The following is a 14,674-nucleotide window of genomic DNA, read 5'->3' on the forward strand; positions in this document are numbered from 1 at the left end:
CGTTTCTAAACGTTTGGCTCAAATTGCTAAAAAGGTGAAACGTTTGGATTTGTTCTGTAACGTTTGTAAACGTTTGCCTTAAATTGCTAAAAAGGTGAAAAGCTTTGATTTGTTCTGTAACGTTTTAAAACGTTTAGCTTAAATCGCTAAAAAGGTGAAACGTTTGGTTTTGTTTCGTAACGTTGTAAACATTTTTCTTAAATTGCTAAAAAGGTGAAACGCTTGGATTTTTTTCGTAATGTTTGTAAACGTTTGACTTTGTTTCGTAACATTTGTAAACGTTTGGCTTAGATCGCTAAAAATATGAAATGTTTGGATTTGTTTCATTACGTTTTAAACGTTTGGTTTTGTTTTGTAACGTTTGTAAGCGTTTGGCTTAAATCACTAAAAACATGAAACACTTGGTTTTGATTCAAAACGTTTGTAAACGTTCGGCTTAAATTGCTAAAATTTTGAAACATTAGTTTTTGTTTCGTAACGTTTGGCTTTGTTTCGTAAATTTTGTAAACGTTTGGCTTAAATCGCTAAAATAGGCAAACATTTTGATTTGTTTCTTAACGTTTGTAAGCGTTTGGCTTATATCGTTAAAAAGGTGAACCGTTTGGATTTGTTTTGTAAAGTTTGTAAATGATTGGCTTTAATCGCTAAAAAGGTGAAACGTATGGATTTGTTTCGTAGAGTTTGTAAACGTTTGGCTTAAATTTCTAAACATGTGAAACGTTTGGTTTTGTTCCGTAAAGTTTGTAAACGTTTGGCATAAATTGCTAAAAAGGTGAAACGCTTGGATTTGTTCCGTAACGTTTGTAAACGTTTCACTTTTTTAGTGATTTAAGACAAACGTTTCACCTTTAAAAGGTGAAATAAAACCAAATGTTTGGCATAATTCCATATACGTTTGGATTGGTTTCGTAACGTTTGTAAACGTTTGGCTTAAATCGCTAAAAAGATGAAACGTTTGGATTTGTTTCATAGCATTTATAAACGTTTGGCTTAAATCGCTAAAACGTTTACAAAACAAATCCAAACGTTTAGTTTTGTTTTATAACGTTTGTAAATGTTCGGCTTAAATTACTAAAAAGGTGAAACGCTTGGATTTTTTTCGTAATGTTTGTAAACGTTTGTCATAAATCGCTAAAAAGGGGAAACGTTTGGATTTGTTTCGTAACGTTTGAGAATGTTTGGCTAAAATCGCTAAAAAGTTGAAACGTTTGTTTTTGTTTCATATCCTTTGTAAATGTTTGGCTTAAATCGCTAAAAAGGTGAAATATTTGGATTTGTTTCGTAACGTTTATAATTGTTTGTCTTAAATCGCTAAAAAGGTGAAACGTTTAGATTTGTTTCGTAACATTTGTAAACGTTTGGCAAATTGCTAAAAAGGTGAAACAAAACAAAGCGATTTAAACCAAACGTTTACATACGTTCGGAAACAAATCCAAACGTTTCACCTTTTTAGCGATTTAAGTCAAACGTTTACAAACGTTACGAAACAAATCCAAACGTTTTACCTTTTTAGCGATTTAAGCCAAACGTTTACAAATGTTACGAAACTAATCCAAACGTTTCATATTTTTATCTATTTAAGCCAAACGTTTACAAATGTTACGAAACAAATCCAAACGTTTCACTTTTTTAGCGATTTTAGCCAAACGTTAACAAACGTTACAAAAGGTGAAAAATTTGGATTGGTTACGAAACAAAGCTAAACATTTACAAACGCTACGAAACAAATACAAACGTTTCACCTTTTTAACGATTTAAGCCAAAAATTTACAAAGGCTACGAAATAAATCCAAACGTTTCACCTTTTTAGCAATTTAAGCAGAACGTTGACAAACGTTACGAAACAAATCCAAAAGTTTCTCCTTTTTAGCGATTTAAGCCGAACGTTCACAAACGTCACGAAACAAATCTAAAACGTTTCACCTTTTTCTCGATTTAAGCCAAACATTTACAAACGTTATGAAATAAATATAAACGTTTCCCCTTTTTTTTAGTGATTTAGCAATTTAAGCCAAACGTTTACAAACGTTACGAAACAAATCCAAAGTTTCCCCTTTTTAGCGATTTAAGCCAAACGCTTACAAACGTTACGAAATAAATCCAAGCATTTCACCTTTTTAGCAATTTAAGCCAAACGCTTATAAACGTTACGAAATAAATCCAAACGTTTATCCTTTTTAGCGATTTATGCCGAACGTTTACAAACGTTACGAAACAAATCCAAACGTTTCACCTTTTTAGCGATATAAGCCAAACGTTTACAAATGTTACGAAACAAATCCAAACGTTTCCCCATTTTAGCAATTTAAGCCAAACGTTTAAAATGTTACAAAACAAAATTATGAAACATATTCAAACGTTTTACCTTTTTAGCAATTTAAGCCAAACGTTTACAAACGTTACGAAACAAATACAAGCGTTCCGCCTTTTTAGCAGTTTAAGCCAAGCGTATATAAACGTTACGAAAGGTGAAAAATTTCGATTGGTTAAGAAACAAAGCCAAACGTTTACAAACGCTACGAAACAAATACAAATGTTTCACCTTTTTAGTGATTTAAGCAAAACATTTACAAAGGTTACGAAATAAATCCAAACGTTTCACCTTTTTAGCGATTTAAGCAGAACGTTTACAAACGCTACGAAACAAATCCAAATGTTTCTCCCTTTTTAGCGATTTAAGTTGAACGTTTACAAACGTTACGAAACAAATCCAAACGTTTCACCTTTTTAGCGATTTAAGCCAAACGTTTACAAACGTTACGAAACAAATCCAAACGTTTCACCTTTTTTAGCGGTTTAACAATTTAAGCCAAACGTTTACAAACGTTATGAAACAAATCCAAATGTTTCCCCTTTTTAGAGATTTAAGCCAAACGCTTACAAACGTTATGAAACAAATTAAGGCGTTTCACCTTTTTAGAAATTTAAGCCAACCGCTTACAAACGTTGCGAAACAAATCCAAACGTTTCACCTTTTTAGAAAATTAAACCAAACATTTACAAACATTATGAAACAAATTACGAAACAAATCCATATGTTTCACCTTTTTAGCAATTCAAGCCAAACGTTTACAAACGTTACGAAATAAATACAAGCGTTTCACCTTTTTAGATATTTAAGTCAAACGTTTACAAACGTTACGAAACAAATACAAGCGTTTCACCTTTTTAGCAGTTTAAGCCAAACGTTTATAAACGTTACGAAACAAATCCAAGTGTTTCACCTTTTTAGCAATTTAAGCCAAACGTTTACAAACGTTATTAAACAAATCCAAGCACTTCATATTTTTAGCAATTTAAGCCAAACGATTACAAAATTCACGAAAGAAATCTAAACGTTTCACGTTTTTAGCGATTGAAGCCAAACTTTACAAACGTTACGAAACCAATTTAAACGTTTCACCTTTTTAGTAATTTACGCCAAACGTGTACAAACGTTACGAAACAAGTACAAGCGTTTCACCTTTTTAGTAGTTTAAGCCAAACGTTTATAAACGTTACGAAACAAATCTAAGCATTTTACCTTTTTTGCAATTTAAGCCAAACGTTTATAAACGTTAAGAAATAAATCCAAGTGTTTCACCTTTTTAGCAATTTAAGCCAAACGATTACAAAAGTCACGAAACAAATCCAAGCGTATCACCTTTTTAGCGATTGAAGCTAAACGTTTACAAATGTTACGAAACAAATCGAAGTGTTGCACCTTTTTAGCAATTTAAGCCAAACGTTTACAAACGTTATGAAACAAATCCAAACGTTTCACCTTTCTAGCAATTTAAGCCAAACGTTTACAAACGTTGCGAAACAAAGTCAAATGTTTCACCTTTTTAGCAATTTAAGCCAAACGTTACAAAACAAATCCAAACGTTTCACCTTTTTAGTGATCTAAACCAAACGTTTAGAAACGTTACAATCAGAGCGTGAATAACAAATCCAAACGTTAGGAAACAAATCCAAACGTTTCCCAACTTTAGCGATTTAAGCCAAACATTTAAAACGTTTCGAAATAAATCCAAACATTTCACCTTTTTAGCGATTTAAGCCAAAAGTTTACAAACCTTACGAAACAAATTCAAACTTTTCACCTTTTTAGCGATTTAAGCCAAACGTTTACAAACGTTACGAAACAAATCCAAGCTTTTCAGCTTTTTAGTGATCCAAGCCAAACGTTTATACCCGTTACAAAACAAATCCAAACGTTTCACCTTTTAAGCAATTTAAGCTAAACGTTTACAAACGTAACGAAACAAATCCAAACGTTCAGCATAATTTTTTCTGATTTCCGCCCTTTTTCCTGATTTATTTAGGTCGATTAAAACCCGTAAAATCTACTGTTTACATTTGACATTCAAATTTCCGGAAAAAAGAACGTTACGAAACAAATTCAAACGTTTCACCTTTTTAGCGATTTAAGCCAAACGTTTACAAACATTACGAAACAAATCCAAACGTTCCACCTTTTTAACAATTTAAGCCAAACGTTTACAAACGTTACTGAACAAATCCAAACGTTTTCTCATTTTAGCGGTTTAAGACAAACGTTTAAAACGTTAAGAAACTATCCAAACTTTTCACTTTTTTAGCGATTTAAGCCAAATGTTTAAAACGTAACGAAACAAATCCAAAATTTTACCTTTTTAACGATTTAAGCCAAATGTTTAAAACGTTACGAAACAAAATCCAAATGTTTCACATTTTTAGCAATTTAGGCCAAACGTATACAAACGCTACACAACAAATCCAAACGTTTCATCTTATTAGCGATGTAAACCAAACGTTTATAAACTTTACGAAACAAAACCAAACGTTTCACTTTTTTAGCAATGTAATCCAAACGTTTAAAATGTTACGAAAATAATCCAAATGTTTTACCTTTTTAGCGATCTAATCCAAACGTTTATAAATGTTACGAAACAAAACCGAACGTTTGGATTTGTTTCGTAACGTTTGTAAACGTTTGGCTTTAATCACTAAAAAGGAAACAAATCCAAACGTTTATAAAGTTATGAAACAAATCCAAACGTTTTACATTTTTAGCGATTTAAGCCGAACGTTTACAAACGTTACGAAACAAAATCAAACGTTTCACCTTTTTAGCGATTTAAGCCGAATGTTTACAAAAGTTACGAAAAAAATACAAACGTTTCACCTTTTTAGCGATTTAAGCATAACATTTACAAACGTTATGAAACAAATCCAAACGTTTCACCCTTTTAGCAATAAAAACCAAACATTTACAAACGTTACGAAACAAATCCAAACGTGTCACCTTTTTAGCGATTGAAGCCAAACGTTTACAAACGTTACGAAACAAAACCAAACATTTATAACATTCCGAAACAAATCCAAACTTTTCACCTTTTTAGCAATTTAATCCAAACGTTTACAAACGTTAAGAAACAAAACCAAACGTTTTCCCTTTTTAGTGATTTAAGCCATACGTTTATCAAGGTTACGAAACAAATCCAAATGTTTCACCTTTTTAGCGATTTAAGCCAAACGTTTACAAACGTTACGAAACAAAACCCAATTTTTCACATTTTCAGCGATTTAAGGAAAAAAAACTCTAGTTTAGATTAATTTAGTTTATTTAGTTTAATTAATTTTAATAACTAGTTGATTATAATTAGTTTACGTTTAAAACATTAATAAACAAATCCAAAATGTTTACCCATTTTTAGCGATTTAAGCAAAAACGTTTAAAAACTTTACGAAACAAAACCAAGGGTTTCACCTTTTTAGAAATTTAAGCCAAACGTTTACAAACGTTACGAAACAAATCCAAACGTTTCCCCTTTTTAGCAATTTAAGCCAAACATTTACAAACGTTCCGAAACAAATCCAAACGTTTTCCCATTTTAGCGATTTAAGCCAAACGTTTACAAACGTTACGAAACAAATCCAAATGTTTCATCTTTTTAGCAATTAAAGCCAAACTTTACTAACGTTACGAAACTAATCCGAACGTTTTACCTTTTTAGCGATTTAAGCCAAAGGTTTACAAACGTTATGAAATAAATCCAAGTGGTTCACCTTTTCAGCAATTTAAGCCAAACGTTTACAAACGTTACGAAACAAATCAAAACGTTTAACCTTTTTAGCAATTTAAGCCAAACGTTTACAAACGTTACAAAACAAATACAAATGTTTCATCTTTTTACCCATTTAAGCCAAACATTAACAAACTTTACGAAATAAAACCAAAAGTTTAAAAAGTTACGAAACAAAACCAAAAGTTTCACCTTTTTAGCAATTTAATCCAAACGTTTAAAATGTTACGAAAAAATCAAAATGTTTTACCTTTTTAGCGATTTAAGCCAAACGTTTATAAACGTTACGAAACAAAACCGAACGTTTGGATTTGTTTCGTAACGTTTGTAAACGTTTGGCTTAAATCACTAAAAAGGAAAACAGTTACGAAAAAAGCCAAACGTTTATAACGCTACGAAACAAATCCAAAAAATAAATATAGTCATATCCAATTATAAACCATAGTTTATAATTATGGAATCAATATTGATAAAATAATAAATCAATATTTAAAACGGAACCCAATAGCTTTAACTTCAAGTAACCTAAGTTACAATCAGAAACTCAATCAAATAAGTTCATAAAAGTTCAGGGGCTAAACTGTACTTTAGCCAATATAGGGACTAATCTGTACTTTAGCCAAATTTGATATTCGACATCAAATTAATTATTTTTGTTTATAATTAAAACAAAATATAAAGTTACTAACCAAAAACTTACATAAATAAGTTTTAAAAATGTTCATGGACTAAATTGTAATTTAGCCAATTTCATATTCGAAATCAAATTAATTATAATTCAAAATGAAATATGAAGTTATAACCAACAAATTAATAAGTTAAAATATGTTCAAGGGCTAAATTGTAATTTAGCCGAAATGTCATATATCGATATTTAAAATCAAATATAATTACCCGAGTAATTATATTAATTTTAATTAAAAAAAATCTCTGTTTTCAATTTGGCAATTTCTAACTTGAAACGAAAATCTAAAGTTAAAATATAAATTTAGACACATTGGCACGCTAAGTCAAAATCTCAAGATATTAATTAAATATTAGATAATAATTAAAAATAATTATTAATTTAATTTTTAAATAACTCAAATATTATTTTTTAAATTTTAAAAATAATATTACTAATTTGGCACACTTTCAAATTAAAATGAAACCCCCAATTTAGAAATCAAAGTTAATTAATCGATTAATAAAACCAAATAAAAACAAGTTAATAATGACTTAAGGAACTTATTTAATTAACTCAAAATAATTCAATGATCAAAACAATCCTTTAGCCAAAACAAAATCAAACACACCAATCACTCCCTGACACCTCATCATCTTCCTCACACAATCATAACCTATCAAACACAAAACCAAACAAGTTACAGTAAAAGAAAAACGAGAACTGAGCTCTCATAACTCGGCAATTCTCAACGCTAACTGTGACTCCAACGAGTCCAACAAATCAATGACATTGTTTCACAACGAGTAAGAAAAAATAAAATATCTAACGGCAGAGAATAACTAAACACCATTAGAATCGTTACGGTTCAACCAATCTAAAGAGTACATAAAACTTCTGATAACAAAATTTTTCATCCTCCAATTTTTCGCAATCACTAACACCTCGAATTCTACCGAAGATCATTTAGATCAAATCGCAGTCAATCGGTTTATTGGTGTTGCTCAAAACAATAATTATAGAAAAATACTTTTCGCAACCACAAAATATATAATAATACCATCCGCCTTTAATTTGAAATTACTAACATCATCAGTTTAATTTCATTCTTCAACCAAAAATAATTAACTCTTTGAAAAGTTCTTTTATTTGTAAACGTATCAACAAAATTAATTATTCTCAATTTGAAATCATAACTGAACCTTACTTTCAAATAATTTCATGATTTTATAAAATCGTTCACTTAGAAAATCTTAAAATCCATTTTTAAATCAAAACTGATAAAGTTTCATCACTTCTCAAAATGTTAAAATTTCATAAATAAGAATTCCTTTATTTACGAAAAAAAATTCCATATCGGTATCAAAACCTTTTGTATAGAAAACGAATCTGTAAAAATAAAATTTCTTTTAAATTTTTCAGTGTAAATAGACACGCAAAGCATAACCAATTTTATTAATTCAAAAATCCCCAAATGCATACTCTAAGCTGACACAATTCTTAAATCCGAACTAAACCTCGAGTGCAACCTTATAACCACAGCTCCTATTTACCAAACGCTAATACTCCAACAATATATAATAAATCTTTACAATGCAATTCCTTTTAAATCACCACTGTCATCACAGAGTATTTGTCTAGTTTCCAACCAATTAAAAAAAAATTCAAAACCGTTTGAAATTTAATAACTTTTTAAACACCGTTTTCACAATATAACTCGCGAGTTTATAACAAAACATTTTTTCTTGAAAAGTCCCACTATTAAAATCTATTTTACATAATTTTGCGCAAGGGTGATGACAGCTCTCATCCCCAAAGAGTTGCATCAACCCTAATCATCTAATGTCGTGATGAATGTACTAAATGCATGTATTATTTATTTCTCTTTAAATTAATGATCATACTTAATGCTCAATGCAGTTTCCTATTCGTGACATTCCAAATGCATGCTCATGACATGTTTGGGCACAATTACGTGATAAAAACATTTCAATTACTTTAACAAGTTAATATTTGAAATCAGTTTCCTTCGAAACATTTACTAGACATTACACTCTGTAAGACGTGCAATCGACCATCTTGACACATTTGCCCATCTCCTTTATCCTAGTCCACCAATTTGAATCGTCATTAACGAAGTAACCCAAATCAACAACGAAACTAAAATTTTACCTAACAACGAAAAAACAACTCAAATCAAATTGCAAATTTTCCAAGGAAAACAATGCAACACGACCGCCTTCATAGTTTCACCTTCAATTTTGGTATTTCACCGATCTACCAGATGTAAACACCAGTGTATTACCACACTGATCAACCTCGATTCACAGATTCCATGCCTATTTCTAGAACGCCGACAAACGAAAAATTTTGATACTCCAGTTTATCACAAATGAGCCCGACCTAGAAACGCATAACGCTCGAAATTCCACGCACGAGGAAAATGCTCATGAGTAGAATTATTCCACCGGTGCTGAGTAATACAACTCAAATCACCATCCTCTGGCGAGGACAGATTCAGAATTCGGATCTACTAACAGCTCTTAAGAATCTGTCCTCAAATTTCTTTATAACAAAAATAACCACCTCTATCTCCAGAGTCCAAACGATAGATACGGCTAAAACAACTATAACATCAAAACTAATCGCAGGGTCAAAATAAAGGTTCGAAATGCACATCGATACCAATGCCAAGTTAAGCCAAAGAAAACTAGCGAGAAATACCCTCATGTGAACGAGGACAAAAAAATGATATGGCATAACTTAAACAATCAAGAGAGACAAAATAATAACACTTAAACATCTTGCAGTAAAACAATTACTCATTAGGATGTTTAAACAATATAAATCTCAAAGGATTGAGCATAGAACATCTTATGTGATCATCGAATTCCTACCGACATGGTAACAACTCAAATAGCCCGGAAAAGATCAAAATATTAAATCATATAATAACATGCTCTAAACGTCAATTCAGAACAAAACAAATTGCGATACTGATCAAAAGTACGCATTATAATTAATTTTGAAAGATAGAATTTATAAAATAGATTTCAAGTTCATATCGAGCCCCACAGTTTTAAAATCATTTTCCAGAAAACCTCTTTACAAAACTATGGTAAAAAAAAATTGATTTCCAAATGCCTCAAATTAAAATCATCGAGTTAACCGATTAATTACAACTTCCAAGCTCAACTCCAAGGTTGGGTGACCCAAGTCAAACCCGCAATGACCATTTGTAAAACGTATACAAAATATTTTTCAAATCCGGAAAAACGCATTTCAAAACGAATCTCAATATTTTCAAAAAATGAGAAGCTCGACGTCACCCAAATGACAACATCAACACGGCACCCAAGTGAGAAAACAATTCTTCTTTAACAACCTTATCAAAAACACAAGTTTTATTCAAAACTAGTAAATTAAGCATAAGGCCAACAACACCAAAGTGTTGATAACAAAATATGGTAAAATTTACAAAAGTAATATTAAATTATCAAATCAGTATCGCCTTTAAAATAATTTTATTTCAAAACAATCATTTTCCAATCCTTAGTCAAATATAATTTTTTTGAAATATACCGATTTTATTTCACTGGTGAAATATAGGAAAATAATCTATTAGGGTGTCATGTACAGACTACCCATTAAACTATATGCGTCATAATACCAGTTAGGCCAAATATAATTCCTTACGGTAATTTAAAACTAAAATGTGGCCAACAACGTAATTCATAAAACATGATAAAGATTTTTCGGTCAAAAATCATTTACACCCGAAAAAATGTTAAAGCCTGACACAATAGCATTTTTAAATTCAAGGCTCTCGGCAAATGCCAGAAATACTCTCAAACAATTCAAACTCAACAATTTATTATTTATTAAAGGCATAAAAGCCAGAATACTATCACTCAGTAAAACACATTAACAACATGATAAGAAAATAACATCATGCCCAAGCATGACTTAAGGCAAACTACCAAAATAATATTTCCCGAGAAATCAAGAGCAATTAAAATCATCCAAGTGAAATAACATCAATAAAAGCATTAAATCAAAGCATAAAAAATGAATGACTTGACGCAATCCTATCGGTGTAGGCAGAAAGTTTTAAAATCAGAAGATGACGTTTCAAAGACAAGACATGAACCTAATTCCGCAGTAGTACCTATGACTCCATAACAGCTTAACAGAGTAAACACATAACAAGCAATGACATTGGTTTGAAACCAGGCTCTGATACCAAGTTTTTCACGACCGAATTTCATGGATCGCGACTGGCGCTAGGGTATGGGTATGAGTATGGTTGTACCAAAACCCGTTGCAAGCCTTGCGGAAAACAACCAATCAAATTATTCTACAACCGAGACTCCAATTTAAACAGGCAGTCTATATATATTATAATATTTCCATTAAATAATAATTAACCGAGCATAACGATAATCCCAAAATGTAATAACAACTGTAATACATAAACTAGTTCTACTGCGGTCTAAGAGTAAAATCAGATTGACAATTTATTAAAATAAAATAAACCTCCGAGGAATTAAATAATCGGAGATCAGCAGACTCGCTCAAAATCAATAACCTGGAAAATTTGGGAAAACAACGGGGTCAGATATACTGAGATGAGTTCGCCATACTATTTACATTTATTAAGTTTAAAACCCTTAAATCAAAACATTTTATACTAATATAATATGATTATGGAAAACAGTATTGAAATGATCCCAGCGTTAGTATGAAATAGCATACTGATAAACCCAGAGTGGACGGGAACAAATCCTTGTCATATATATATATATATACCAGCGCAAGCAAGACATAAGTCTGCCGATTCCCAGAGTACTTACCGGTGCACACAATCTCGATATAAGCCTATCAAGTAGCTTGTTTCAATCCAGATCTATAATCGCTTAAAACAGTTCAAAAGCATTTATAATTTTAATATAAATTGCGGTACTTAATAAAGCGATAAATAGCACTACAAACTCACTGCTTGCTTATCCACGTGAATCTTGGCAAACGGATAACCCTGCGTAGACTCCGAAGCACGAGCAGTCGACGGGTCTAAAACAATATATAAGTTAAAATCCATTCAACCCCTAACTCTAAGAATACTAAACACCACATAGGACTAGCAAAATACCGAGTCAAGGATAAATGTAGCCAGAATAGAATGAACAATTAATCACGTAATGACCCGAGTCAAATGAACCACATCGAGTAACACAATACTCAAATGAATCAGCCAAGTCTATTGGGTTTCCGCTTTAAAATCCGTTCCGAAAAAATAATTACTTAAATAATAAATAAATAATAACTTAAATCCATTTCCTCAAATATTGGGTTAGCCGAGTTACCAATAACTACCAAGCTACCTCACATGTCGGGTGACCCAAGTCTACCCGACCCAAAATATTTTATCAATATATAAACCAGAGTTTATAAGTCCCAAAAATTACTTTGATAAAATAAATATAGTGATATTCGACAACATATTAATTACTTTTGTTTACAACATAAAAATGTTCAGGGGCTAAATTGTAATTTAGCCAATTTCATATTCAAAATCAAATTAATTATAATTCAAAATGAAATATGAAGTTATAACCAACAACTTAATAAGTTAAAATATGTTCAAGGGCTAAATTGTAATTTAGCCGAAATATCATTTATCAAAAAGATATTTAAAATCAAATATAATTACACGAGTAATTATATTAGTTTTAATTAAAAAAAATCTCCGTTTTCAATTTGGAAATTTATAACTTGAAACGAAATCCTAAAGTTAAAATATAAATTTAAACACATTGGCACGCTAAGTCAAAATCTCAAGATATTAATTAAATATTAGATAATAATTAAAAATAATTATTAATTTAATTTTTAAATAACTCAAATATTATTTTTTAAGTTTCAAAAATAATATTACTAATTTGGCACATTTTTAAATTAAAATAAAACCCCCAATTTAGAAATCAAAGTTAATTAATCAATTAATAAAACCAAATAAAAACAAGTTAATAATGACTTAAGGAACTTATTTAATTAACTCAAAATAATTCAATGATCAAAACAATCCTTTAGCCAAAACAAAATCAAACACACCAATCACTCCCTTACACCTCATCATCTTCCTCACACAATTATAACCCATCAAACACAAAACCAAACAAGTTACATTAAAAGAAAAACGAGAACTGAGCTCTCATAACTCGGCAATCTCAACGCTAACTGTGACTCAAACGAGTCCAACAAATCAATGACATTGTTTCACAACGAGTAAGAAAAAACAAAATATCTAATGGCAGAGAATAAGAAAAACCGAAACAAAGCCAAACCAAATCCATCAACGAACGAAACCGGAGACAACACATAACCTAAAGCTTAAACAAACCATTACTCGATAAACAAGGGACTCAATGACATTTAATGTAACAAAAATCATAGCCTAAGAACATAAGGAATTTGGCAGCAACACAATCATAACATCACAATTTATAATCACATAAATCAGTGAAATGGCGGTGATTGAAACGGAAAATCTATGTACCGTTTGACGGAATTCCAATAGCAAAGTTGTAGAGGGGTGAGTCTACTATCACAGGAAAGAAACGGAACTGAATTCGATCAAGAAACGGCTGCGAACGAATCAAAATAGTAAACTGTCGATATTTGATCCAAAACAGAAATTTCATAAAAACGGTAAAACGGCGGCGATTGATACAGATTCGTATACGTACCGTTTGACGAAACAAAAGTTGGGATTTGTAGATACGTGAGTCTAATTCGACCAGGACGAATCGGAACTAAAAATAACGATGTAACGTGTGATAACTAATCAGAAAACTTAAGAGTCGTTTTCAGCTAAAACAACTGAATAAGGAAGAAACTCAAATGATTTCCTCCAATTTTGATTGATTGATTGAACCAAGAATATTCAACAAAGTTGAGTAAGGAAAGTGGCTAGGGTTTGCATGAAGTGTGGTAGTGAATTAGGGTTCAAAAAATTAGATATTTATGATACGTAATTAGGTTAAATACGGAAGCAAACAAGGGAGGGCGCATCATTTGATGATGTCTCGTTCGAGACTCAATGTCTCGAACGAGACATGATGAATCTTCAGGTCTCTTTTGAGACCTGGATAGAAACTTGTGGTTCAACCATTTGGTTGAACCGCAACTCAAAGAAATTTATCTCTAACCTAAAATTTAACCAAACCTTGAATCAAACCCCAAACGAATTGTAAAAACGTAAACGATTAAATTTTTTTCAATAACTCGTAAATTAAAATAATTAAATTTTTTTACGGGTTATTACATTCTCTCCAACTAATTAAAAATTCGTCCTCGAATTTATCACAAAACCAAAGTCCAATAAAAATAATTAAAGCACGCATAAAATCACACGTAGCTCATAATACGGAGCAACGCATCGTCAACGGAATTAAAATAAAAACCGCATTATTTAACTTGAGCAAAATAAAACCGCAATCTCAAAAGATTAAACCAAACCTCTCACCCAAAGATAATTTTACCACAAAGACAACTGAGGAGAGACAAACGAAACGAAACATAATTAAACCTAAAACACGCTGAATATATATATATATATACATATATATATATATATACATATATATATATATATATATATATATATACATATATATATATATATACATATATATATATATATATATGTATGTATATGGGGTGTTACATTCTCCTCAACTTAGAGGAATACGACCTCGAAATATAAAACTGATTTGAAGACTCGAAAGATCACCACACACATACGCGAAAATTCTTGGCTTAAAAAAATCTGGTATCTCAAACGACTCTCCTAACCTCACGTGTGAAAGATTTAAAAATTTATTTTTCAGTCAAAAAATAATCAATACGCTATACGAGGAAAATTTCAAAAGAACAAACTCAATTTTCAAAAACTACCAAG

Source organism: Mercurialis annua, linkage group LG7, assembly GCF_937616625.2.
Source record: "Mercurialis annua linkage group LG7, ddMerAnnu1.2, whole genome shotgun sequence".
NCBI lineage: Eukaryota > Viridiplantae > Streptophyta > Magnoliopsida > Malpighiales > Euphorbiaceae > Mercurialis > Mercurialis annua.